Source organism: Clarias gariepinus, chromosome 20 (genome assembly GCF_024256425.1).
Source record: "Clarias gariepinus isolate MV-2021 ecotype Netherlands chromosome 20, CGAR_prim_01v2, whole genome shotgun sequence".
In the NCBI taxonomy this organism is placed as follows: domain Eukaryota; kingdom Metazoa; phylum Chordata; class Actinopteri; order Siluriformes; family Clariidae; genus Clarias; species Clarias gariepinus.
This window is the reverse complement of record NC_071119.1, coordinates 29,734,190-29,760,247: the sequence shown is the minus strand read 5'-3', so window position 1 is coordinate 29,760,247 and position 26,058 is coordinate 29,734,190. Positions and strand designations below refer to the sequence as shown.

General features: G+C 40.1%; 1 pseudogene; it reads right to left on the bottom strand.

The window, feature by feature from the left end:
- Nucleotides 1-4,260: 4,260 nt before the first annotated feature.
- LOC128508491 (butyrophilin subfamily 2 member A2-like) lies at nt 4,261-24,304 on the bottom strand (annotated as a pseudogene).
- Between the last annotated feature and the right edge of the window lie 1,754 nt (nt 24,305-26,058).

The window sequence follows — 26,058 nt, the reverse complement described above, 5'->3', positions numbered from 1 at the left end:
TCCCTGGCCCTGCGTCAGATTTAGTTGAAACTCAGTGGCAAGTCCCTGACAATTTTCGAGAATTGCAGAAATCTGATCTTACTTTTTTTTAGCCTCTGTTTCAAAAAGTTTGTGAAATTGATGGGAAAAGTGTGGGTGTACCAAAACTAGCTGGGGATAAGTACATAATTAAAGACAATTTTCTGTATTTAGTAGATACTGGAAATCCCAGATTGGTTGTACCTGGTAAACTCCGTCAAATGATCTTGCATTTAGGTCATACTATCCCATGGTCAGGACACTTAGGTCAGCAGAAAACGTATGACCGAATCAGTCAACGCTTTTATTGGCCTAAGTTGTATCAGGATGTACAAGAATATTGTAGGACCTGTTCTCAATGCCAGATGGTAGCTCCAGTTCACAAAGTAGACAGAAGTTACCTTAAACCTCTACCGATTATTGGTACCCCATTTGATCGCATAGGAATGGACATAATAGGACCTTTAGTGAAGAGTAGCTCAGGTAATCAGTTTGCGTTGGTAATCTGTGATTACGCAACTAGATATCCTGAAGTGTACCCTTTGCGATCCGTTCAGGTTAAAAACATTGTGAAGTGTTTGATAGATCTAATTTCAAGGGTGGGTGTTCCTTCTAAAATAATCACTGATCAGGGAACCAATTTCATGGCCAAATTGATGAAATTGCTTTATAAGCAACTAGGAATAAGCGGTATTAGGACCACTCCTTTCCACCCTCAAACAGATGGTTTGGTTGAACGTTTTAATGGTACTTTAAAAAACATGCTTAAGAAATTTGTCGATGAAACTGGTAGTGATTGGGATAAGTGGATTCCTTTTCTTTTGTTTGCATATCGAGAAGTACCTCAATGTTCAACTGGTTTCTCTCCTTTTGAGTTGTTGTATGGTAGGCAAGTTCGAGGTCCCCTGGACATGCTCAAAGAAGGATGGACAGCAGAGGAACCAGCCCAGTGCAGTGTTGCTTCATACATCTTGCAGATGAGGGATAAACTGGAGAACTTCAGGAGCATGGCTCAAGAAAATCTGCAGGAGGCTCAAAAGAAGCAGAAGGTATGGTACGATAAACATGCTAGAGAAAGAGAATTGCAACCCAGGCAAAAAGTACTGGTACTTTTACCTTCAGGTACTTGCAAGTTGTTGGCCAAATGGCAAGGGCCCTATCTGGTCAAGCAAAAGTTGGGCCCTGTAACTTATGAAATTCTGTGTCCAGAAAGAAAACGTTCCACGCAGATCTTACATGTTAACTTGTTGAGGGAGTTTAAAGACCGGACTGTTGAGAATGAGAATCGCGTGGCAATGATGGTTCAGGCTGTTGTTGAGGAAGCAGAAGAGGAGGAAATGGAACCAGTATGACATTTAGAGGACATTCCTGGTGACTATTCTCACTTAAGTGATCAGCAACAACAACAGCTAATGAAGGTACGTCAATCCTTCTCATCACTGTTTCAAGAAAAACCGGGGCTGACACAAGTTCTCACCCATAATATCATCTTGAAAGATTTTACCCCAATCCGACAGAAACCTTACAGAGTTCCTGAAAAGATGGTGGAGAAGTTGAAGACCGAGGTGAGGATGATGTTGGAGATGGGAATCGTAGAGCCCTCTCAGTCTGAATGGTCAAGTCCTATTCTTCTGGTACCTAAGAAGGATGGGGGGGGTGAGGTTTTGCACAGATTTTCGGAAGTTAAATAGTGTGTCTTGCTTTGATTCTTATCCAATGCCATGTATAGATGAACTCATTGAAAGACTCGGTAAAGCACATTACATGACCACACTTGACTTATGCAAGGGATACTGGCAAGTACCACTTGAACCATCTTGCAGACCCTACACTGCTTTCCGGACCCCTACTGGGTTATACCAGTATACTGTAATGCCTTTTGGGTTACATGGAGCCCCAGCAACTTTTCAAAGACTAATGGATGGGATATTGTCTGGATGTGATCAATATGCTGCAGCATATTTGGATGATGTGATCATTTATAGTCAGTCATGGCAAGAACACCTTGAACATCTTTCTGACATACTGAAAAGACTTCAAAAAGCTGGGCTCACTATTAATTCCTCTAAATGTTCATGGGCACAGGTGGAAGTGAAGTATCTGGGGTATCTTCTGGGTCGTGGCAAAGTCAAACCCCAAGTGGAAAAATTTAAAGCCATTCAAAATATCCCACAGCCACAAACAAAAAGGCAAGTAAGATCATTTTTGGGTTTAATCGGCTGGTACCGACGATTTATTCCCCACTTTTCATCTCTGGCCTTCCCATTAACAGAATTGACCAAAAAGAGTCCCTCTAAATTTCACTGGACAAGGGAGTGTCAAGAGGCTTTTGAAGCCCTGAAGCAGTTGTTGTGTCAAGAACCAATTCTGCAAAGCCCTGATTTCTCTGGCAGATTTCTTGTGCAGGTGGATGCCTCAGATGTTGGACTGGGAGCAGTATTGGCCCAAGGAGAGTTGGGGAATGAGCAGCCAGTGTTGTTTCTGAGCAGGAAACTTTTTGAAAGAGAGAGACGATATTCAACGGTGGAAAAAGAGGGTTTGGCAATTAAATGGGCTGTGGACTCTCTAAGATACTATCTGCTCGGAAGGGAATTTACTCTGCAAACGGATCATTAAAATGGATGCAATCGAAGCAAAAAAATAACTCTCGAATACTGCGCTGGTGCTTGACTCTGCAACCTTATAAGTTCATCATTGAGCATTGTCCAGGTAAGAAGAATTTAATTGCAGATTACTTATCCCGCTTAAGTGACTAACAATGCCCAGAAGGGGTAGTAGGGAGAAATGTAATACATGGAGTATGTTGAACATGAAATAATGGTCTCACCAAGTTGTGTTTGAAACAATTTTTATTAATTTTATTGTTTTTTTTTTACAGTCCCATGGAAGGTGCACATTCCAGTGTGACTGTCTTTCATTTGTTCCTGTAAAGTGGTGGTATTTCTAAAAGACATTGTTAGTTAAAATATTATTTTTGCTTGATATTCATGGTTTTCTTTGTCTTACCTTTTCCTGTGAAATAGGAGGGGCCGGCCCGCAAACAGGAAGCCCTATATACAGTATGTCATCCATGTGTGTGTGTGTGTGTGGGGGGGGGGGGGGGGGGTGGAGTCTAGTCTCTGAGAATTTGAAAATGTATTTAAAATGTTTGTCTTTTGAATTTCTCTGTATTATCTTTCTGAAAAGAGAGTTTGGGAAAATGTATAATGTAATGTTTGTATAATGATAATGAAGATCATGCGAATTATTGAGTGAAAATTTATATATAATTGAGTTGTCAATCAAAAGTAAGATTTGCTGTTATTGGCTTATTTGAATTGGAGAGGAGGGGCCTCAACTATATAGCTTACATTGTTGAGTCAAACGGGAGATCTTTTTTTTTTTTTTTTTTTTTTTCCCTGTAGGCAAACAGCGTTTCTGTTGGGTTAGAAGCCAATTGTCTGTTACCTTTGTTCTCATCTTACCCTGCTCTAATTCAACTGGAAAGTAAACCTGCTGAAATCTTGTTTGGTACCTGCTGATGTCAAAATAAAAAAAAAAAAAACATTATGAGAGATTTCTGAGTTTCGTGCTTGAGTTGCTGCCTAAGCCTTCCAGATCAAGAACGGTCACACTACAATGTCCTACACATGAGTAACTGCCTCCCTGTTGGCCCTGGTTACATCATTATCACAATGGCAGCCATGCGGCGTGACTCATTTCTTGGGCAATAAGACCATTCAATTTAACCATTTTTTGACATCCATATTTCTTCACTTTCTAGCTGCTGACAATCTTCTTCTGGTCCCAGAGCTGGCTGTTGACGAGCTAGTTCTGGTGCTTGTCTTCGTTTTGATGCTCATTCTCAACCTCTTCTCCAAAGTTACTGTCAGACCCTGCATTTTTAGAAATGTGATCCTCACATTCTAAAACCTCTTCCTCTACATCTCAAAATCATCTCTCTCTTCCTAAATCAATTGCAACGCTCTCTGAGCAGTGAATCTTTTGGCCATGTTGATCAGTTGTGATAATGAATCACACTAAAAAGGCTACAGTATATTTATTGCGTCCGGTCGCCAATTTGGTCACTGAAAATGTGTTCTGATATACTGTATGCTCTTCACAGAAAATGAGCCAAGGCCAATGAGTCTGAATTTTAAAAAATAACTAATTGTATAATTTTTTTGTTGATAAAATGAAAATGTGACCCGAACACCACACAAGGGTAAATAAATGTTCTATTTTTCTCCAGTTCTCCTAAAGTAAATAATAAAAGTGAGATGTTCTCTGTTCTGTGTATTGCATTGTAACAGAATTTCATGGTTCTAATTAAACACACTTCTATATTTGTATAATTATGTACAGTTGAATAGTAATAAACTGCACGTGTCAAATCTTTTAATGGTCACATTGTAGCCAATTCTGCTCCGAGGGCTTGATTACTGCAAAAACCCTGAATACACCTGCAGTGATTTTTTACCCGTGCTGCGTGGATCTTATGCAGTATAAGAGTCCCAGCCATCAGAAGTCCAGCTGCAGTTTAGCTGTAATAGTGAGACACTCGGTGTGGACATCATGTCCCTCACTTAAAGTCCAAATCTCTCCTTTTTCCTGTCTGGTTTTAATTAGGAGTGTGTTATGTACAGTATGTATACACACTTTATATAAATACATTATAAACTCACACATCATCATATTACAGATGTCTTTATTCTCCTAAATAATCCATACAGGATGTTTGTCTCTGACTCCAGGGCTGATCAGAGGACGCAGTGATGTTCTGACGTCCACATTAGTGAAAGTGTAGATGTGTGAGTGTGTATTAATATTATAAAATGACAGTGTGTGTGTATCACAGTCTAAAAACACTCCCACTGCTGTCAGCTCTTTATTAACGTCTGGGAGTGAAATCACTTCTGTTTGATCTCTGATATAAACTCCTTTATCTCTTCTTTCATAAGAAACTCCCTTTTCTCCTTCACTAGAAACTCCTTCACTAGAAACTCATTTTTCTCCTTCACTAGAAACTCCTTCACTAGAAACTCCCTTTTCTCCTTCACTAGAAACTCCCCTTTCTCCTTCACTAGAAACTCCCTTTTCTCCTTCTTTACACAGAGTGAAGATCTTATCATTAGGATTGCCCCAGCCTGACTGAGCGTTCGCAGGAGTTATCTTTCCTTCCTTTCCCTCGTATATTAGAGACTCTGGAGTTTCCTCTGGGTCGATGCTGATGTTCACTGCAGAAATAAATGAGATTTTTGTTGTTATTATTATTTTACACTTCACACTTACAGGAATACAGTAATGTTCAACTGAATTTATTTCTCACCTTTGTATTGTTTCACTTGGTCTAAATCTGTTAGAAAAATAATAAATAACAGTAAAGTACAGTGATGAGTTTATAAAGTCAGAAAAAGTGAATAAACACAAATAGACATTATATTTAGAGATGAGTTTAATCTTTTAGTGTCTCCAAATGCCAACCAGAACACTCACACACACACACACACACACACACACACACACACACACACACACACTTGTGTTCCGGTTCCTTCTGAGTTAGTTCTATCTGTAGTGTAAGGTTTATTATTTTTATCCATAGACGTCTTCTGTGGTTTAGTTCATCTCACTTTATGTCTGTTCATCTACTGTTCCTTAAATATTTACAGTAATATGTAACTTACTGTAACTGATCTCTGACGTGGTGAGAGTGGGTCTGTTATCTGAGGTGGAGTCAGCAGGTCCAGTCTCTGAAATGGAGGCAGTAAGTGTGAGATTAGAACTGGTGATAGTGTGGATGAGATGTGAGGTGGAGGCAGCAGGTGTTCTTCTGGAACTCCATTAATCTACACTCATGTATCTGTACCTGGAAGGTGTGTTTTATCTTCCAGTGTTTCAGGATTCTGATGTTCAGATGATTCCTGCTGACTGACCTCTGCTCTCACACACACTATAGAGAATTAATAGAAACACAGTTAGAGATTTTCTAGGACGAACCTTTTACTGGTTTTGTGTCTCAGGAGAAGAGATGGAGGAACTACTACAGTTTAACTGGAATTCTTTAAACCCTACCAACTAATTCACTGTTATTATAAATTAATAAAATACAAAAAGGTTCTTCTGGGGCTCCTTTAGGATTTATTACATAATGAAGCTTTCTGAAATACTTTTTTTTTAAGAATTTTTTTTTCTTTTCTTTAGACAGAAACTTTTCCTCAAATATACACCTGAAGAACCTTTAAGGATTATACATTTTATAAGAGTGTTAGAGGTTTATTAAGACACTGTTGGTGGTATTTTTACACTTTGATCAGAATTCTGTTCTATATCTATTTATATAAAGAAAGAATAAATAGAACAGTTTATAAAGAGAAAGTTTAGATATTATCTGAGATGAAAAGATGATTAGATGATAAAGTGTTGATCAGGTGTGTGTATGAAGTGTATAGATGAGGAGATGTGACCAACCTACAACCACAGCGTGAGGAACTGTACCTGTAGATGGAGCGTCAGTCTGATCTGATCCTGGTGAGAGAGAGATACAATCACACATCAGGTTGTCTGTCAGAAAGATCTCTGTTTATTAACAGTGAAAGATCGACATCTGTTACTACAAAAAAACATAAACCATTGTAAATGTGTGTGAGAGAAAGCTTTGGCTATACAAATGTAAATATTTAACACGTTAATATCAGCTCTATGAGGACGAGACCAGGAGAGTAGAAATAACTCCTTTATATTAAATAATTCCTTTAAACCAGACGAGATCACTGATCCAGTTTCTGACAAAATTAACAGTTATCATTTACAATAAATATTTTATTTTATAATGCAGTTACAGTAAATAAAATATCTTTTTTTTCCCACATGCGTTTGATTGCAGCGATCGCCTCAAATGGTTGTGCATCTATTAAGTTAGGGTTTCCATCCCTTTTGTCTAGGCCTGTTCCATCAGTTTATTTTTTAATAATTCCGTTGAAGCATGGTCGAAAAGCAATGTCTGACTTTCATTGGTTAACATTAGAAGTTTTATTTATTATTACTTTTGTCAGATTAAAGTTAATTCTGTGACCATTGTGAGATTTTCTTTCATTGACCGAAGGGTACAAAAAATTTTGTCCATGTGTGTGTGTGTGTGTGTGTGTCTGTGTGTGTGTTTAGAGATTCATTCTGGTTCTGCTGAGTTTGATTTACAGGAGATGAGGTCTGTGTTTCAGTCTCTGTCAAAATTAGTTCATTAAAAAATCATTAAAATATGTACAATTTCAGAAATCACTGCTGTTCATTCTTAGTGTTTTCTAAATGTTTTAAAGTTCTAAAAATCTCCTTTTTTTTTCTTCGTCTAAAAACAACAAACGGAATTCAGCTCAAAACAACTAAACCCCGACTCAGGTACAATATCATGTCTAATATTCAGCTTGTTCAGTGTGTAGAGTGCAGGATGTTTAGACATTCTTCCTCCGTCGTTAGTGGTAATTTTACCTGTGATAGGTGTGTGTTAGTGAGCACTCTGACGGAGAAGATATCAGCGTTAGAGAAGCGCATCCAGACTTTAGAGAGGGTTAGAGAGTGTGAGAGCAGTGTTATTCCTGTAGCGGACAGTCTGGGTGCCGCAGGCGGAGATAACCAGCCCCCGACTCCGGCATTAGAGCCCTCACAGCGGGGCGAGTGGGTGACGACTCGGCGGCATACTCGTTCAGCCAAAGCTAACGCTAAGGCTAGCCCACCGGAGCACACCTCTTCTGCGCTTCACATGTCCAACAGGTTTGCTCTCCTCAGTGATGCACCCACTGAGAAACCTGAAAGAGCTCTGGTTATAGGAGACTCTATACTGAGACATGTGAAATTAGCTAGACCTTTAGGGGCGCCAGCGGCAGTGGTTAGGTGTATCCCGGGAGCCAGAGCACCGGACATAGCAGGTAATCTTAGGGCTCTGGGAAAGCACAGGTTCTCCAAGATAGTAGTACATGCTGGAGCTAATGATATACGCCTTCGTCAGTCAGAGGTTAGTAAGAATAACTTTATAGAGGTGTTTAAATTAGCGAAGGCGATGTCCGATGAAGTAATATGCTCTGGTCCCATCCCAATGAGACGTGGTGACATAACTTACAGCAGGTTATGGTCGCTGAACCGCTGGATGTCCAGGTGGTGCTCCGAAAACAACGTGGGCTTTATTGATAATTGGAAGACCTTTGAGGGCAAAGCTGGCCTGTTAGGGCGGGACGGTGTCCATCCCACTCGGGAAGGTGCTGCTCTCATTTCTTGTAGTATAGCTCATAGTCTCAGAAGAGGCCTAGTTAATCGGTGACAATCCAGAGCCCAGGCCAGGGAGCAGACAGACAGGCTAAACCAACCGTCTGCTAGCTGCATAGAGTCGTCACTTAGGGTTCACTCTATTGAGACTGTGTCTGTTCCCCGAGCTAAAATCAAATTTAGAAAGACTCAGAAAGTCTGTTTTAGTAATTTAATTAACATAAAGACCACAAACTTGGATCAGACTGAATGCGCAGCCGGCATCTCTGATCTGAAGCTAGGACTGTTAAATATTAGATCTCTCGCATCTAAAGCAGTTATTATTAACGAAACTATCACGGATCAGGAGTTTGATATACTCTGTTTAACAGAAACCTGGATTAAACAGGACGAGTATGTGGCTCTAAATGAAGCTAGTCCTCCTGGATACAGCTACATACACCAGCCTCGGTTAACTGGTAGAGGAGGAGGCGTCGCAGTTATTTATAACGATAACTTGACTATTGTACAAAAACACGGACACAAATTTAATTAATTTGAAATTCTTTATAGTAACATAAGTGTATTTAACTATATTAAGTCAGCTCAGTCGATCCCGCTAATTGTCATTTACAGACCTCCAGGGCCGTACTCGGAATTTCTTAGTGAATTTGCAGATTTCCTCTCAAACCTAGTCGTTTCTGTAGACAAAGTGTTAATTGCTGGAGATTTTAATATTCATTTTGAAAACCCAGAAGACCCTCTGAGAACTGCATTTATGTCCATACTGGACTCGGTAGGAGTAAATCAGTGTGTAGTAGGACCCACTCATAAAGCAGGTCACACTTTAGATTTAATAATATTATTCGGATTAAGTATAAGAAATTTACTTACAATACCACTATCTGAAGTTATCTCAGATCACTATCTTGACTCAATTCAAGTGTGTCACAGTAATAATGTACGCACAGCGCCGCGCTACCGTATTAAATGTACATTCACATCAACTACCAAACAGAGTTTTATCAGTAATCTCCCAGAGTTCCCAACTTCGATGAGATCACCGTCTAACCCCACAGAACTCGATCAGGCGACTGAATATTTAGAGTCGACATTTCGCTATACCTTAGATAATGTAGCTCCAGTTAAAAGAAAAATTATTAGAGATAAGAAACTTGCTCCCTGGTATAACGATCACATGCGCACTTTAAAACAGACCGCTCGGAAATTAGAACGTAAATGGCGTCAAACTAAATTGTTAGTATTTCAAATAGCATGGAAGGAGAGCATCCTGAACTATAGAAAAGCTCTTAGTGTAGCTAGATCAACATATCTCTCCACTCTTATAGAAAATAACAAAAATAATCCTAGATTTTTATTTAATGCTGTAGCCAAATTAACCAGAAATAAGACCACTGCAGAAATCTCCACAACAACATCATGCAATAGTGAGGACTTCATGAACTTTTTTAATAATAAAATTGTAAATATTAGGCATAAAATTGAGGTTTTGAAACCGAACAATGTAATTGATGCAGATGTTAATCTAGCCATGTCAGATCAGAACCTAGAATACTTTACTCCCCTTGAAGAGAATGAACTAATTTCACTCATCTCTTCTGCAAATTCATCAACCTGTATATTAGATCCTGTACCGACACATTTTCTTAAACAGATAGTACCAGCAATAACAGAACCCCTGTTGAGAATAATTAATTCTTCACTCAGCATTGGTTATGTTCCAAAATCTTTTAAATTAGCAGTTATCAAACCAATAATTAAGAAACCTGACAACGACCCCTGTCAGCTGTCCAGTTACAGGCCAATATCAAACCTCCTCTTTATCTCTTAGATTCTGGAAAAGATAGTAGCGGAGCAGCTATCCTTATATCTACATAGAAATGGCATACATGAACTGTATCAGTCAGGATTTAGGCCTCATCACAGCACAGAGACAGCACTCGTTAAAGTAGTAAATGACCTCCTATTGGCCTCTGATCAGGGTTGTGTAACTATGCTTGTATTACTCGACCTCAGTGCAGCTTTTGACACCGTTGATCACGCTATTCTTCTTCACAGATTAGAAAATGTAGTAGGAATTAAGGGTACAGCCCTCTCCTGGCTCAGATCCTATCTGACCCATCGTTATCAGTATGTAGACTTAAATGGTGATTATTCTGCATGTTCTCTAGTGGAGTTTGGCGTTCCGCAGGGTTCAGTTTTAGGTCCACTGCTTTTTTCCCTTTACATGCTTCCTCTGGGCAACATAATCCGTAAGCATGGTATTAGTTTTCATTGTTATGCTGACGATACACAGTTATATGTCTCACCAAAACCTGATGAGAAAAAACAGCTTACTAAAATTGAGCAATGTGTGCAGGACATAAGAAATTGGATGCTAATTAACTTCCTTCTGCTTAATCCGGATAAGACAGAAGTTCTAGTCATAGGACCGCATACAGCTATGAGTAAAATTTTAGATCACACTGTAACTTTAGATGGCCTTTCTGTTCCATCGAGTGCAACAGTGAAAGACCTTGGTGTGATTATAGATTCCAGCCTTTCATTTGAAGCTCATGTAAATAATATTACCAGGATAGCATTCTTTCACCTCAGAAATATTGCCAGGATAAGAAATTTATTGTCGCTAAACGATGCAGAAAAACTAGTTCATGCTTTTATCACCTCTAGGTTGGACTATTGTAATGCCTTACTGTCTGGTTGTTCAGCTAGATGCATTAATAAGCTTCAGCTAGTCCAGAATGCAGCAGCGAGAGTCCTCACTAGAACCAGAAGATACAAGCACATCACCCCTATCTTATCTTCACTCCATTGGCTCCCTGTGAAATTTCGCATTGATTTTAAAATACTACTCTTGACATATAAAGCATTAAATGGTCTCGCGCCGCAGTACCTGAGCGAACTGCTAGTGTCTTACGATCCGCCACGCCTACTTCGATCAAAGGATGCAGGTTGCTTGTCAGTACCGCGTATTATTAAAACTACAGCTGGGGGCAGAGCTTTTTCTTACAAAGACCCAAAATTATGGAATAGTCTTCCAAATAGTGTTCGGGACTCAGACACAGTCTCAGTGTTTAAGTCCAGGCTAAAAACCTATTTATTCAGCCAAGCATTTTTATAAATAGATTTGCCTTAGGTAAAGGAGCAGATCTGGGGGACTCATGGACGTAGAGTATTATGGTGAACTGGTATGTTTAGATGCTGTCTTCCTCACTCACATTGATCACTCAGGTTTGCTGACGGTGAGGTGATTGTTTGCTTTACATCTCAGTTCCCCCTCATGTCTGTGTTTCCTTCTGGCTCCTCCCTTTTAGTTATGATGTCATAGTTAGTCCTGCCGGAGTCTCTGCTTGCACTCTACAGTTAATATACATTCACATTATACATTGTGTGACTGTGACCATACCTAACTGCCATCTCTCTTCTTCTTCTCTTTCCCCCCTCTTTCTCTTTCCTCTCTCCTCCTGTCCCCCCCTTTCACTCTTTCTCTCTCTCTCTGTCGAGCTACACATGTCGTTCCTGAGCTGCCAGTGATCCAGACTCCCTCTGCCCTCCGGACCTGTCTGACCCATCCTGGTGCCTCGCTTCTGGTTGGAGATCTCGTCACATGGATGCCCCGTGTGTCTCTCTGGGATGCGTCTGGTGTCTGGTGATGATTCTCTCTACCTAGAAAATGGTTCTGGCCTTGACTGGTGTTGGCAACTGTTTCTCTGGGGACTTGACAGTTTGATAGTTCATGACTGGAACTTCCTACAAGTCTAACTGGGTCTTCAATAACTACCTGGACTCCATATTAACATCAATTAACATCAGCTATTATAGCTGAACTGCCTCCCACCCTACACACTGTATAAATGCAGATCATTTACTGCTTTCTGTTTCACCCAAATGAGGATGGGTTCCCTGTTGAGTCTGGTTCCTCTAAAGGTTTCTTTCTATTACCATCTCAGGGAGTTTTTCCTTGCCACTGTCGCCCTCGGCTTGCTCACCAGGGACAATCTGACCATTTTGATTCATATAAATTCACATTTCATACAAACTTAAATAATTCTTTTAATTGTGTAAAGCTGCTTTGCGGCAATAAAAATTGCTAAAAGCGCTATACAAATAAAATTGAATTGAATTGTTCCTCTCCGGTTCACAATTCCTTTAAACTTCATAGTCAATAACTACAAACCGGATTCCAAAAAAGTTGGGACACTATACAAATCGTGAATAAAAACTGAATGCAATGATGTGGAGGTGCCAACTTCTAATATTTTATTCAGACTAGAACATAAATCACGGAACAAAAGTTTAAACTGAGAAAATGTATCATTTTAAGGGAAAAATATGTTGATTCAAAATTTCATGGTGTCAACAAATCCCAAAAAAGTTGGGACAAGTAGCAATAAGAGGCTGGAAAAAGTAAATTTGAGCATAACGAGGAGCTGGAAGACCAGTTTTAGTTTTTATTCACGATTTGTATAGTGTCCCATCTTTTTTGGAATCCGGTTTGTATATAAACACTATCATTCAGTAGTCTGTACACTAATCCCGTGTTTCTGACCTTTTGTTATTTTCTTTGATTGATTGCTCTTTCAGATAATCGCTGCCTGGTTGTGTTGCTCGACTGTATGTCTTTTTGCCTTAAACTAAAGCATGTTAATTATTTTTTTGATTAATATTTTTATCCCAATAATTTTACAATGGTGAAATCTCCACCCTCCATCCAAACAACAACCCTGAAAGTCATGTGAGTTATTGTAGCCACGCCCCCCAAAAACTACTCAGGGCTGTGATTTGACAGTGACTTTATTTCAGTTAGGCATGTCCACACTAATAAAATGTAATAAAATCAAATTATCTTCTTTACTGTAGCTATTCTTTGCTAACGTTCCTGGTTGTGTTCAGACATTGCATGGTGTGATAAATGCGTGTGATTTCTGTGTGCTAACTTCACTAATCAACACTAATGTATATTTACCTGCAGCTTGTGAAGTTTCTGTCTCTACATCAGGGATCTTCTGTGGTTCTGTAGCTTCATCGTTATTTACATTCTGCTGTTCTCCATCCACACCAGACGAGATCACTGATCCAGTTTCTGACAAAATTAAACTTCATCATTAACAATAATCATTTTATTCTCAACTTTGTAGTGGATGGAGTTTAGCTTGCTGTCAAACTTCAGTAAGGGGAGACGTGAAGGGAGGACAGGACACTGGAGGAGGAGCTGTTGGTGGTATTTTTACACTTTGATCAGAATTCTGTTCTATATCTATTTATATAAAGAAATAATAAATAGAACAGTTTATAAAGAGAAAGTTTAGATATTATCTGAGATTAAAAGATGATTAGATGATAAAGTGTTGATCAGGTGTGTGTATGAAGTGTATAGATGAGGAGATGTGACCAACCTACAACCACAGCGTGAGGAACTGTACCTGTAGATGGAGCGTCAGTCTGATCCTGATTCTCCACACGGATTTTATTCAGAGGTTCAGTTTCTGACTGAGTTCCTGCTGTTTTATATGTAAATAAATCTTCTGTTATTATCACTCATTTAGCTGGATTTTATTAATTCAGTGAATTTTACCCCAGCACCTACCTCCTCCATTGATGCTCCATCAGGACGGCGTACTGTTACACTTAATACTGTTCTCATCTACATACATGTGTCTGTCTTAAAGAGCAACTTCTAGTTATCATCTGTTTTGTTTCCTGACTCATATATTATATTAATGTTTATATCCCACCTTTTTTACGTAGCACACAATACACTGCAATTCCGACGACACACAGCACCAGAAGAACGGGAATGATGATGATGATGTATCCAGTCAACGACTCTGCACACATAGACATCAACACAAAATAATCATCAGTCTTTTCTTCAGTTCCACCATGTACACATATCCTTACATATGGAAATGGTTTATTTCAGTAATAATTACCTGTGTCACGTGTAGGGACGTGTAACATTATTCTGTCTTCTTTTCTCTCCTTAATAGACAAACCCACAGAGCAGGAGATCCACTCAGACTCAGAGGGAGACACAATCAGCCACGAGCTCACATCTACAGTCCCTACAGAGTCTGAGGATAATAAAAAGTGCTTTGTTATTTCTGTTTTTAGGATCTTTAATGTAAGTGTAGATGAGTAGATCTTACTGTTGGTGAACTTGTTGTTACTGAGATGTTTCAGATCTCTCCCATCTTTATCTGTCCAGGTGATTGACGGCTCAGGAACCCAACCATGTGACTGACAGCTAACATTCACCTTCCCTTCTCCTGCTTCACGTATGGAGAGAACAGGAGTGGATCCCACCACTGAGAGAGAGAGAGAGAGAGAGAGAGAGAATTAAACAGACAGAGACACCATGAACATTTCATTCTTTCTTTTTTTTATGATTTAATGCACTAAGTGTTACCTCTCAGTCTGAGGGTCACTGTGGCCTTGTCATACCAGATATCAGTGCTCACATGACATGTGTAGTTTCCTCTATCTATTAGCATCAGGTTCTCCAGTTTCACAGAGACGTCTCCTTTCTCCAGATCTCCTAACAGGAACACTCTGCCCTGGTACTGAACATCTACAGGACTCTTCTGGATCTGTTTATTTTCATAGAGGAGTATTGGGGTGTCATACATATTGGGACGGTACCAGCGCACTTCTTCATGACGAACATCCATGTTGTTGGTGACAGCACAGTGCAGAGACACAGAGGAACCAAGGAGCCCTGAGACTGGAGACTCAAGATGGCGCCATCAGATGGCGCCGGTGAGGTCGGCTGCCGTCACGACTGCTCCGACCACCTTTTCTTTGTTTTTGTTCTTTAAGTTAGTTTACAGCGTTTTAAAACCGGCAAAATTACCACCATGGGGTACATTAGTTATGATAGAGACACTCTTGTTTCTATTGGTATACAATGTACTCACAATTTGACGTTTTTAACTCCGGATCCGAGCTGGCCGAGTGAGATCCTGAGGGACAACAAAGGACGCGACGCGAAGCGGCGGCCCCGAGGAAAACGAGCCGGCGTCAGGAACAGGCTGAGAGCCCGTGCACACCGCACACCTCTGCCTAGCATCCTGCTCGCCAACGTCCAGTCACTGGAAAACAAGCTCGATGACCTCAGGGCCAGGATAAAGTTCCAGAGAGACATTCGGGACTGCAATCTCCTCTGCTTCACCGAGACATGGCTGAACCCAGCGGTGCCGGACCACGCCATTCAGCCGGCCGAGTTCTTCTCGGTTCACCGCATGGACAGGACGCGGGACTCGGGGAAGTCAAGGGGAGGCGGCGTGTGTTTAATGGTGAACAGCAGCTGGTGCAACAGCGCGAGCGTTGTTCCTCTCACACGCTCCTGCACACCAAACCTGGAACTACTGTCCATCATGTGTCGTCCTTTTTACCTTCCTCGGGAGTTTACATCGGTCATAATCAGCGCCGTTTATATTCCACCACAAGCGGACACGGACACTGCCTTATGCGAGCTGCATGAGGCACTCACACAGCACCAAACACAACACCGGGACGCTGCGCTTATTGTGGCGGGGGACTTTAATAGTGCCAACCTCAAACGCGCAGCGCCAAACTTTTATCAGCATATCACCTGCCCCACCAGGGGCGAAAGGACACTGGATCATTGTTACACTACAGTCAAGGACGGCTACAAGGCCCAATCTCGTCCACCGTTTGGTAAATCCGACCACGCCGCCATCTTCCTCATGCCAAAATACAAACAAAGGCTGAAACAGGAAGTTCCGGTTCAGAGGGAGGTCGCGCGCTGGACGGACCAATCGGTGGCCGCGTTACAGGACGCACTCGATGACGCAGACTGGGACATGTTCAGAAACAGCTCCGATGGTGACGTCAGCGTGTTTACGGAAGCGGTTGTGGGATTCATCGGGAAATTAGCGGACGATACCGTAGAAAAAAAGACTATTAAAACGTTTCCCAACCAGAAGCCGTGGGTGGATAAAACCATCCGCGACGCTCTGAGATCTCGCACCGCTGCCTACAACACGGGACTCGCGTCGGGGGACATGGAACCGTACAAGGCTGCGTCATACAGCGTCCGGAAGGCGGTGAAAGAGGCGAAGCAGCGCTACGGGAGGAAACTAGAGTCACAGCTCCAACAGAGTGACTCTAGGAGCCTGTGGCAGGGATTGAGAACAATAACGGATTATAAAGCACCAACATCCGGTATGATAAACGCAGACGTGACTCTGGCAGATGAGCTCAACACTTTCTATGCTCGCTTCGAGGCTGCAGCTAAGGACGCTAGCGATGCTAATGCTAGCGGCGCTAACGGCTGCAGACAGGAAGTCACTGCCAGCACCGGAAGCGCGTTCATCATCACCGAGCATGACGTGAGGAGAGCCTTCAAGAGAGTGAACACCAGGAAAGCAGCAGGACCAGACGGCATCTCAGGCCGTCTCCTCAGAGCCTGCGCAGACCAGCTAGCACCTGTGTTCACTGAGATATTCAACATCTCTTTATCTCAGTCGGTGATCCCCACATGCTTCAAAGAGTCCATCATTGTTCCTGTCCCAAAGAAACCTCATCCTGCTTCACTCAATGACTATCGCCCTGTAGCCCTCACTTCAGTAGTGATGAAGTGCTTTGAACGCCTGGTCAGAGACTTCATCATCTCTTCACTACCAGACACACTCGACCCACTACAGTTCGCTTATCGTCCAAACCGTTCCACGGACGATGCAATCTCTCATCTCCTCCATACATCTCTCACTCACCTGGACACTCTGAGGGGGAATTATGTGAAAATGCTCTTCATCGACTACAGTTCTGCATTTAATACCATAATTCCCTCCACACTTACCACCAAGCTGGAGCACCTGGGACTCAGCTCATCTATGTGTCAGTGGATCTCCAACTTCCTAACTGGCAGACCACAGGCAGTAAGGATGGGCGGACATGTCTCAGCCCCTCTCACTCTCAGCACTGGAGCCCCCCAGGGTTGTGTTCTGAGCCCCCTGCTGTACTCTCTGTACACCCACGACTGCGTGGCCACTACCAGCTCCACCACCATCATCAAGTTCGCTGACGACACTGTTGTGGTGGGCCTGATCACGAACAATGATGAGACGGCCTACCTGGAGGAGGTTGGAAATCTGGAGAACTGGTGCCAGAGGAACAATCTCCTCCTGAACGTCAGTAAGACAAAGGAGCTGATAGTGGACTTTAGTACAAAGCAGGTGAGGAACTACCAGACCCCCGTCATCAACAGGAGCCCAGTGGAGAGAGTGGACAGCTTCAGATACCTCGGTGTTCACATCACGCAGGACCTGGCATGGTCCTGTCACATCAACACCGTGGTAAAAAAGGCCCGGCAGCGTCTCTACCACCTCAGACGCTTGAGAGACTTTAGACTGCCCTCCAAGGTGCTCAGGAATTTCTACTCCTGCACCATCGAGAGCATCCTGACGGGAAATATCACGACCTGGTTCGGGAACAGCACCATGCAGGACAGACGAGCTCTACAGAGGGTGGTGCGATCAGCTGAGCGCATCATCCGCATCGAGCTCCCTGACCTGCACTCGATCTACAACAAGCGGTGCTTGACCAAGGCCAGGAAGATCGTGAAGGACCTCAGCCACCCCAATAACGGACTGTTTACTCTGTTGCGGTCTGGGAAGCGATTCCGCTCCTTGAAGGCCAACACAGAGAGACTGAGGAGGAGCTTCTTCCCGCAGGCGATAAGGTCTCTCAACCACAACCACACCACTATGCAGAACTACACAATATTTTCATAATTGGTCAAATCCATCAATCTTCTTACATCCATGAACACTATGGACAATTACACGCTCACCTACCTTCATATATACACTACATGTCGTACGTTACATCCTGGACCATTGCACAAAGACACTTTAATAACTTTGCACACCTACCTTCACAACTACACTACATTTTACAGTTTTACGTTTACATCCTGGACCAGTGCACAAAGTCACTTTAATAACCTCTGCACTAAGACACTTTGTTCCATGCATATTTGCACACACCGTAAAGTATATTTCAATTTGCACAGTATATTTCTATTTTGTACATCCTATTTCTATTTTTATTTTTAGTTCTATTTTTTCATAGCACATTTCTATTTTTATTTTTAGTTCTATTTTTCCTAGTTTAATTTAATTTTGTAATTTAATTTCTATCGTATTTCTTTTATTCATATTTATTTCTTATTTGTAAAATTTAACTCTCTTCTAGGGTCAATGGCAGTCGTATAATACATTTCACTACATTTCGTACTGTGTATGTTTGTGTATGTGACAAATAAAATTTGAATTTGATTTGATTTGAATTTTCAACCTTAAGTGAAAAATATACTGGAGGAGAGATTAGACCACACATCAGCAACATGTCAACAAAAATCTCTCCTTATGAGCTTTAGAACAGTTAATAGACTCTGTGTGAGTTTTTGTTAAAGGAGAGTAAAGTCTATGAACAGATCTTGTTCATAAGTAGGGGACTACCTTTATTATCACTCATTTAGCTGGATTTTATTACTGCAGTGAATTGGTTTAGTAACTTCATAACCGTTAATAAGTAATGAATAATCCGACTGACCAGAAGAAGCCTGATGGCTGAGAGATAGAAACAGTAAAACCCATCTCAGTGGTCGAGCTGTAAAGAGAAGAAGAAGGAAACACATTTAATGTGTGAAAGAATCCACTGGAGCTCTGATATTATTTCTGTAAATTCACTTGGTTGGAGTTTGTATAAGATTTATCACTCACACTGCACTGTATGTATATTAAACATAATAGAGTCAGAGAAGTGAATATTAATAAATGACTATTTTCCTCCAGTTATTGTAAATGATGAAGTGAGATGTTCCCTGTTGTGTATATTACATTTAAACAGAAATTCATTGCTCTCTTTAAACACACTTCTATGTTCTGATAAATATGAGCCGTGGATCTAGTTTAAAATAAACTGCACATGTCAATGCAACAGTGTCACTTTGTTCCTATTTCTGTACCAAGAGCCTGATTACCGTAAAACCCTGTGTACAGCCGCACTCCAGTTTCTACACCTGCTGTCTGGATCAGAGGTTTCTACTGACATTTACACCATCAAGGGGGAAAAAAGGAGATTTTATTTCCATATGAAGTGATATTAGTGAGTGAAGTGTTTTTCCCGCCCTTTTCTCTGTTGTGCTGAATGAGTTGTGTAATGAAGCGACATGACTTATCTGCAGTCCCACCTCACCTTTCACACACAACACAGGAGAGAATAAACAGCACTAAAGCATTCTCTTACCTGAAATCATGGCAGTAGGGAACACTGTGTGTCAGAAAGATTCACATCAACCAGGAAGAACTCAATCATCTGGAAAGTGTCCATTAAACTCCTACAGATCATCTACACTCACTGGGGGACGGAGTGGGATTCGGCTTTCGCTTTCAGCTGATCATCTTACAACCATGTGTGGAATCACATTCAGTAACTTTCAGGGATCAGAGACCATGTGGGATTATATATTTCTGTTTAAAATAGAAAAAAATATATACCTTAAAGATCCCTCTTCATGGAAAATTATCAGATCAATTGTTATTGTCACAAAGCAGCTTTACACAATCAAAATAATTATTTAAGTGTGTATGAGATGTGAGTGTGTGTGTGAATCAGAATGATCAGATGGTCCCTGATGAACGAGCCGAGGGTGACGGTGCTGAGGGAAAAACTCCCTGAGATGGTAATAGGAAGAAACCTTGAGAGGAACCAGACTCAACAGGGAACCCATCCTCATCTGGGTGATAACAGATAGCAGGGATTGATCTGCACTCATACTGTGTGTTAGGAGGCTGGAAGTTCAGTATAACAGGAGATGTGGAGAAGTTCATATGGAGTCCAGTTTATTACTGGAGGCTCAGGTAGACTGTAGGAAACTCCAGTCCTGAACTATTGAGCGACTGAAGTTACGAGTCCTCAGAGAACAGCTGTCTACATCAGCCGAGGACAGGACCGTCTTTGTGGAAAAGTGGAACCGTCCCCAGTCACCACACGCATCCCAGACAGACCACACGGGGCGTCCATGTGATGAGATCACCAACCAGAAGCAGGACTCCAGGACGAGTCAGACAGGTCCAGAGGCCAGAGGAGGTCTGGATCACTGGCAGCTCAGGAGAGACATGTATAGCTCGACAGAGAGATAGGTAGAGAAACAAGGAGAGAGAGAGAGGAGAGAGCAGAAGAGGAGAGAGTAGAGGAGATGGCAGGTAGGTCTGGTCACAGTCACACTCTCTATAAAGTGAATGTTTATTTACTACAGAGTGAAAGTAGGGACTCTGGCAAGACTAACTATGACATCATAACTAAAAGGGAGGAGCCAGATCATCTTACATCCATGTATTGAATTACATTTAGTAACTTTCAGAAAAGGATCAGTGTGCGATTTCATATTCGTAATAAGTGTATGTAACCCAGGTCTTATTTCTCTACCCAGGAATATAAAGTAAAAATAAATAGTGATTCCACCAAGTAGCTAAAACAGGCTAAAACTCTTCTTCTCTTAGCTTAAATCTGATCTCAGACACTCCTCTTCTTCTTTTAAACCTAACACTGATTAAACAGACCTCTATATATTTTCCAGTTCATCTTCCCTTTATGTTTTCTCTTGTTATTTCTGCTCCTTCCTCTTGCATGGTTTCTCTGAGTTCCTGTCTTTCTTTATCATATCTTTTACAGTTTGTTAGTATATGTGTTACTGTCTCTATTCGTCCACCGAATTCACATTCTCCAGTTTAGTGTTTGTTTATTATCTTAAGACTCTGACTCAGTCCTGTGTGTCCTATTCCTAGCCGAGTGATAATGATTTCCTCTCTTCTGTTTCTAACCCATATTTTCCCTCTTTTAATCCGCTTTTGAATTTTATGCATATGTCTACCTGTTTCTTCTTTTTCCCATCTTTCTTGGCACATTTTCTTCGTGTGTTCTTTAATTATTTTCTTAACGTCTGCTCTGCTTATTGGGATTCTAATTTGGACGTTTTTGCTCGAGTGCTTGTTTGGCGAGTTTATCTGCTTCCTCTTCTTTTTTTATTCCTACGTGTGCTGGTACCCACAGGACAGTAATCTTACACCCTTCTAGTATAATTCTGTTATTATTTGTAATATATTAAATAGAATGTCCTGTCTGTATGAGTTTCCTGTTTCTAGACTGGTTATGGCTGACATGTTATCTGATCCCATTATTCCCTCCCCTTTGTAATTCTTCTCCACCCATTCAAGTGCCATTTGTATTCCTATTAGTTCGGAAGTGTATACTGATAGTTGTCACGGAAACACCAGGCTCCACCCTCAATCCCCATTCCCAATCACCCGAGTTCTAATCACATGCACACCTAATTCTCATCACATGCACACCTCAAATACACGGCCCTTCCCCTCCATGTTTCTCATTCTACTACTCCATTTCCCAAAACTGTTAATAAAACAACTGTTCGGGTCATTCCATTACAATAGTTTGTCTCTTCTTCTTTTTTTAGCTGATGTTTTTTATTGTGGGATGTAGAACGCTGCCCCTGTCCCTGGATCTTTGGAAATGTTTGTGTGTATTATTAATTTCCTCTTTCCTATTTCCGGTTATACTTAGAAAAAGAACAGGTTTTTAGCTTACTTAAAGATCTCTTTTTATGGAAACTTACATAAATTTTCTCTCTCTCTCTCTCTCTCTCTCTCTCTCTCTCTCTCTCAAAATTCAAGATTTAAAGGTGCTTTATTAGTGTGATGAATATTTACATTCATATTTACATATACAAATAGTATAAAATAATAATAATAATTAAATGTAAATAAAACAAAAGAGTTACAGACTTTTAGTTAAAGTCAAAGATAAAGTGAATCTGGTGAACATTAAAAAAAGAAAGCATGCTGTAACGTCTTGTGCCGGATAGTCAGAGGAAAAGAAGGAGCTCAGGGACAAAACGGGGTTTAATACAGACTTTTATCGGTTTTCTTAACGTCACAAAACACAATGCAAGAGCACGAGTAAAATCAAAGGAAAGTGTAAGAGTAGAAAGAGTTTCTGGAGGAGAGCAGGACACACACTCCTATTCCGTCTTCATCTTCTCACACACGTCTCTGCAACACACCTTAAAAGGGCAAGAGACCAACATGCATACGTGCGATGGTATATAACGTTGTAGTGACTGTTACAATACACGTGTGACTGTGTGGGTGATGGTGGATTAATCGACGCAGCCAGTCAGGTGGATGGTCACTCAAGGCTTCCTTTATTCACCTGGGATCAACAGCACCATAAGTTAAACTGCAGATCATTAATGATGTGACAATCAGCAGAAAGTCAGTATGAAAACTCCTGCAATTCTATTTTCTCAAAGTGGTCATGAACATATAGTGGACAAAATTCTAAATAAAAATATAAAACAGCATTAAAACTATGCACTCAAGTGACCAAAATGTTACATATTTTTGTATAAAAGGAAAGACGAAAGTGGAAAAGCACATGTCTGAAATGATGCAAAACATTAGCAATTAAATTATTCTGTCATCTGTTGAATTTTGAGGTGAACTAATTTTTTTTTTTTTTTCACAATTCCATAAGAGATGTATCTTTATTCTTCCTCAGTTAAAATGCTAAAAAAATCTACACATAATCCTTTTCTTAGAAATTCTATTGGTGTATGGTATGAAGCTCATAATTTTTTAGGTGAAACAATTAAACTTTCGAGTCTGTCACCAATCTGGGGTAATACAATGTTTGTGCCTGGGAGAAACGATGGGGGATTCAAAAACTGGATGTACAAGGGAACAAAACAAGTAAAGGATTTATATAAGGATGGTATAATGATGTCATTCCAACAACTGATGAGAGAATACGATATTCCTCAGAAACACTACTTCAAATATCTACAGATAAGAAGTTTTATACACTCTGAAATGAAAACTTATTCAGTACCTTCTTTGTCAACTATAGAAGAACATACTTTGAAACATTTAAGGGATAAAGGCAATCTATCGTTTTTTTATAATACACTTTTAGAGGGTTCAAAAGAACGTTCTATATCCTATTTAACTGCATGGAAAAATGACCTTCAGGAAGATATTTCTAAAGATGACTAGATGCAGATTACTGCAATATAAATGGCTCATGCGGACATATATTACTCCGGTCAAACTACATAAATTTAATCCAAATATTCCTGACAGTTGTTTAAAATGTAAACAAGAGATTGGAACCCTTTACCATTGTATGTGGGAGTGTATTGAGATTCAAACATTTTGGAAGAATATTCTGGTTATGATTGGTAAATTAACTGAAGAAAACATTCCTTGTGATCCCAAACTCTGTTTATTTCATATATATCCAGCTAATTTTGTGGTGAACACTAATAAACATAAACTAATTGACTTTAGTTTGCTGCAGGCTAAACGGGCTATTGCTTTAAAATGGAGGGAGATACAAGGTCCTTCCCCTATCCTTTGGTTTAAAGAAATGACTAACAACCTCGCCATGGAAAAGCTGACTTATGCAGTTAAAGGGAAACTTAAAGACTTTTACAATATTTGGACTCCATTTTTATGTTACTGTAACCAAGAGGACTTGACAGCAGGAGACGACTGATATTCAACATTCATCTCTTTGTACTTGGTATCTCCATTACATAATGTGATGACTTTTAAAAATAACAAAATACTCCGAAAAGGTAAAAGTTAAATTGTTAAATGGATGGCTGTGAATGCTGGTGTATGGAAAGTAGTTGAGATGTGGGGTGTTTTTTTTTTTTTTTCATGTTTTGCTGATCTGTAAGGTTCTATTATGTATGTTTTTTTTTCTCTCTCTCTTTTTTTATTTTTATTTTTTTATTATTCTTTTTTATTTGAATGTATGCTTTTGTATTTAAAACAAATGCAAATAAATATATTGTGGAAAAAAATATATATTTTTTTCAAGGTAGATTTTTCATTGAAATTTTAAAGTAACATATCTTCTCTTCCTGTTGGCTGATTGGGATGAAACAAAGCCTATATGTTACCTCAAGCTTGGCCAAATAGACCTGTGAAAACCCCATTACAATTCCTTCAGGTGTTTTTATGTGATGTTGTGCACAAACAGACAGACACAAAACTTCCAAATACCATCTAGATGTTTTATTACTCATCTTACGCTCCCAAATAATTTATTTCAAATATCTTCAATGTACAGACACTTTACAGTTTGATTATATGTATAGATTATGATGATATTAATAATAATAATAATAATAATAATAATAATAATAATAATAATAATAATAATAATAACAGTGATCAGTGCATGTTTGTTAGTGCGTATGTGTGTCTCTCTCGCTGTGTGTGTGTGTGTGTGTGTGTGTGTGTGATTTCTTTGATTGCTTTTTAGCTCACATGCACTATACAGTACAAGTATAGCAAGTGCTACTTTACCCCCCTGCTGTTGAGGTCTCCTGATTGGTCAGTAGCTCTGACAGTAGTGCAGGTTTATATTAAAGCACTCATGCTGATACATTATCATTTCCATAGTAACAGCTCATTCACAGAGACGTGTACAGTGCGCACGCTAATGATAACAAACAGATTAAAAATTTTATAAATGTTGAAATTTTAATTTTTTTTGGTTTAACAGTGGACTATTATATTTTTCCGTTTTGTGTTAAACAGTTTTCCATTTTAATATGATTTAATATTATTAATATCTGTTTTGTAATATTTGTGCTTGTATGTGAATAAAACTGTTTTGAACAGCAGGTGGCAGTCTTTAGCTGATGTGGTGATTTATTGTGTTATCACAGAGTCTCTCCCATAAAACTTTACACCAGGGGGGTACTGTTCCAGAAAGCAGGTTATGTGACAGACCCGGATAAGTTTGAGGGTAAGTTAGTGGATAACCTCAACATTCGGTTCCAAAAACTGAGGTAACTTTCTGGGTATGTGTGTAACCATAGCAACTGACTCTCTGAAGATGAGCTGCTCGCTAGCTGGTTATGTTCCAGGGTCAGTTTGTTTCAGAAGGTTATTGAACATGGCGGCCCTTTTGATGATGATCCCGTGGACGTGGAGGCACAAATTATACGATTATACAGGAGAGAGTTATAAGACCGCGTATTGATGTGTTTTCATTTCCTAATGATTATTTGAAAGAGCGTTATCGGTTTTTAATGGAATCATTAATTTACTTAACACATCTCTTGAAACCGCATATTGTAAATATCACAAACGGTGGGTCTGGGCTTAGAACACATTCTGTACATAGCATGTTTTTTTGCGTCAGGGCATTTTTTGTACAACGTGGGCGATGCAGAGCATGTGGGAAAGGCAACTGTATGTCTGGTACTTAAACACTTCTTACACACATGTGTACAGTTCCCTGGATATAAACCTCTGTGTGTTATTAGAGGAATTCCACAGAGTGACAGGTTTGTGCTTTATAGTAAAATCGATGAAGCATATTTAATATGTAGTCAAACTATTTATATCTACTGTATACATGTATTCATCCTGCACACACACACACACACACACACACCTAATCCTTCCATATATGACTTTCTATTTCAGGGTTTCCAAATGTAATTGGGTGCATTGATGGCAAACACATTCCTATTAAAGCTCCTTCAATAAATGAGGGAGACGATGTTAATAGGAACTCAATTCATAGTATCAGTGTTCAGGTAACAACCTAATTTTGTGTCCTTAATTTTTTGCCTTTTTAAAATCATTGAACTCATTACTTTTTTAACATGTGAGGCAACTCACATCATTACTGATGATGATGCAAAATGTCCAGGATCTGTGCATGATGCCAGAA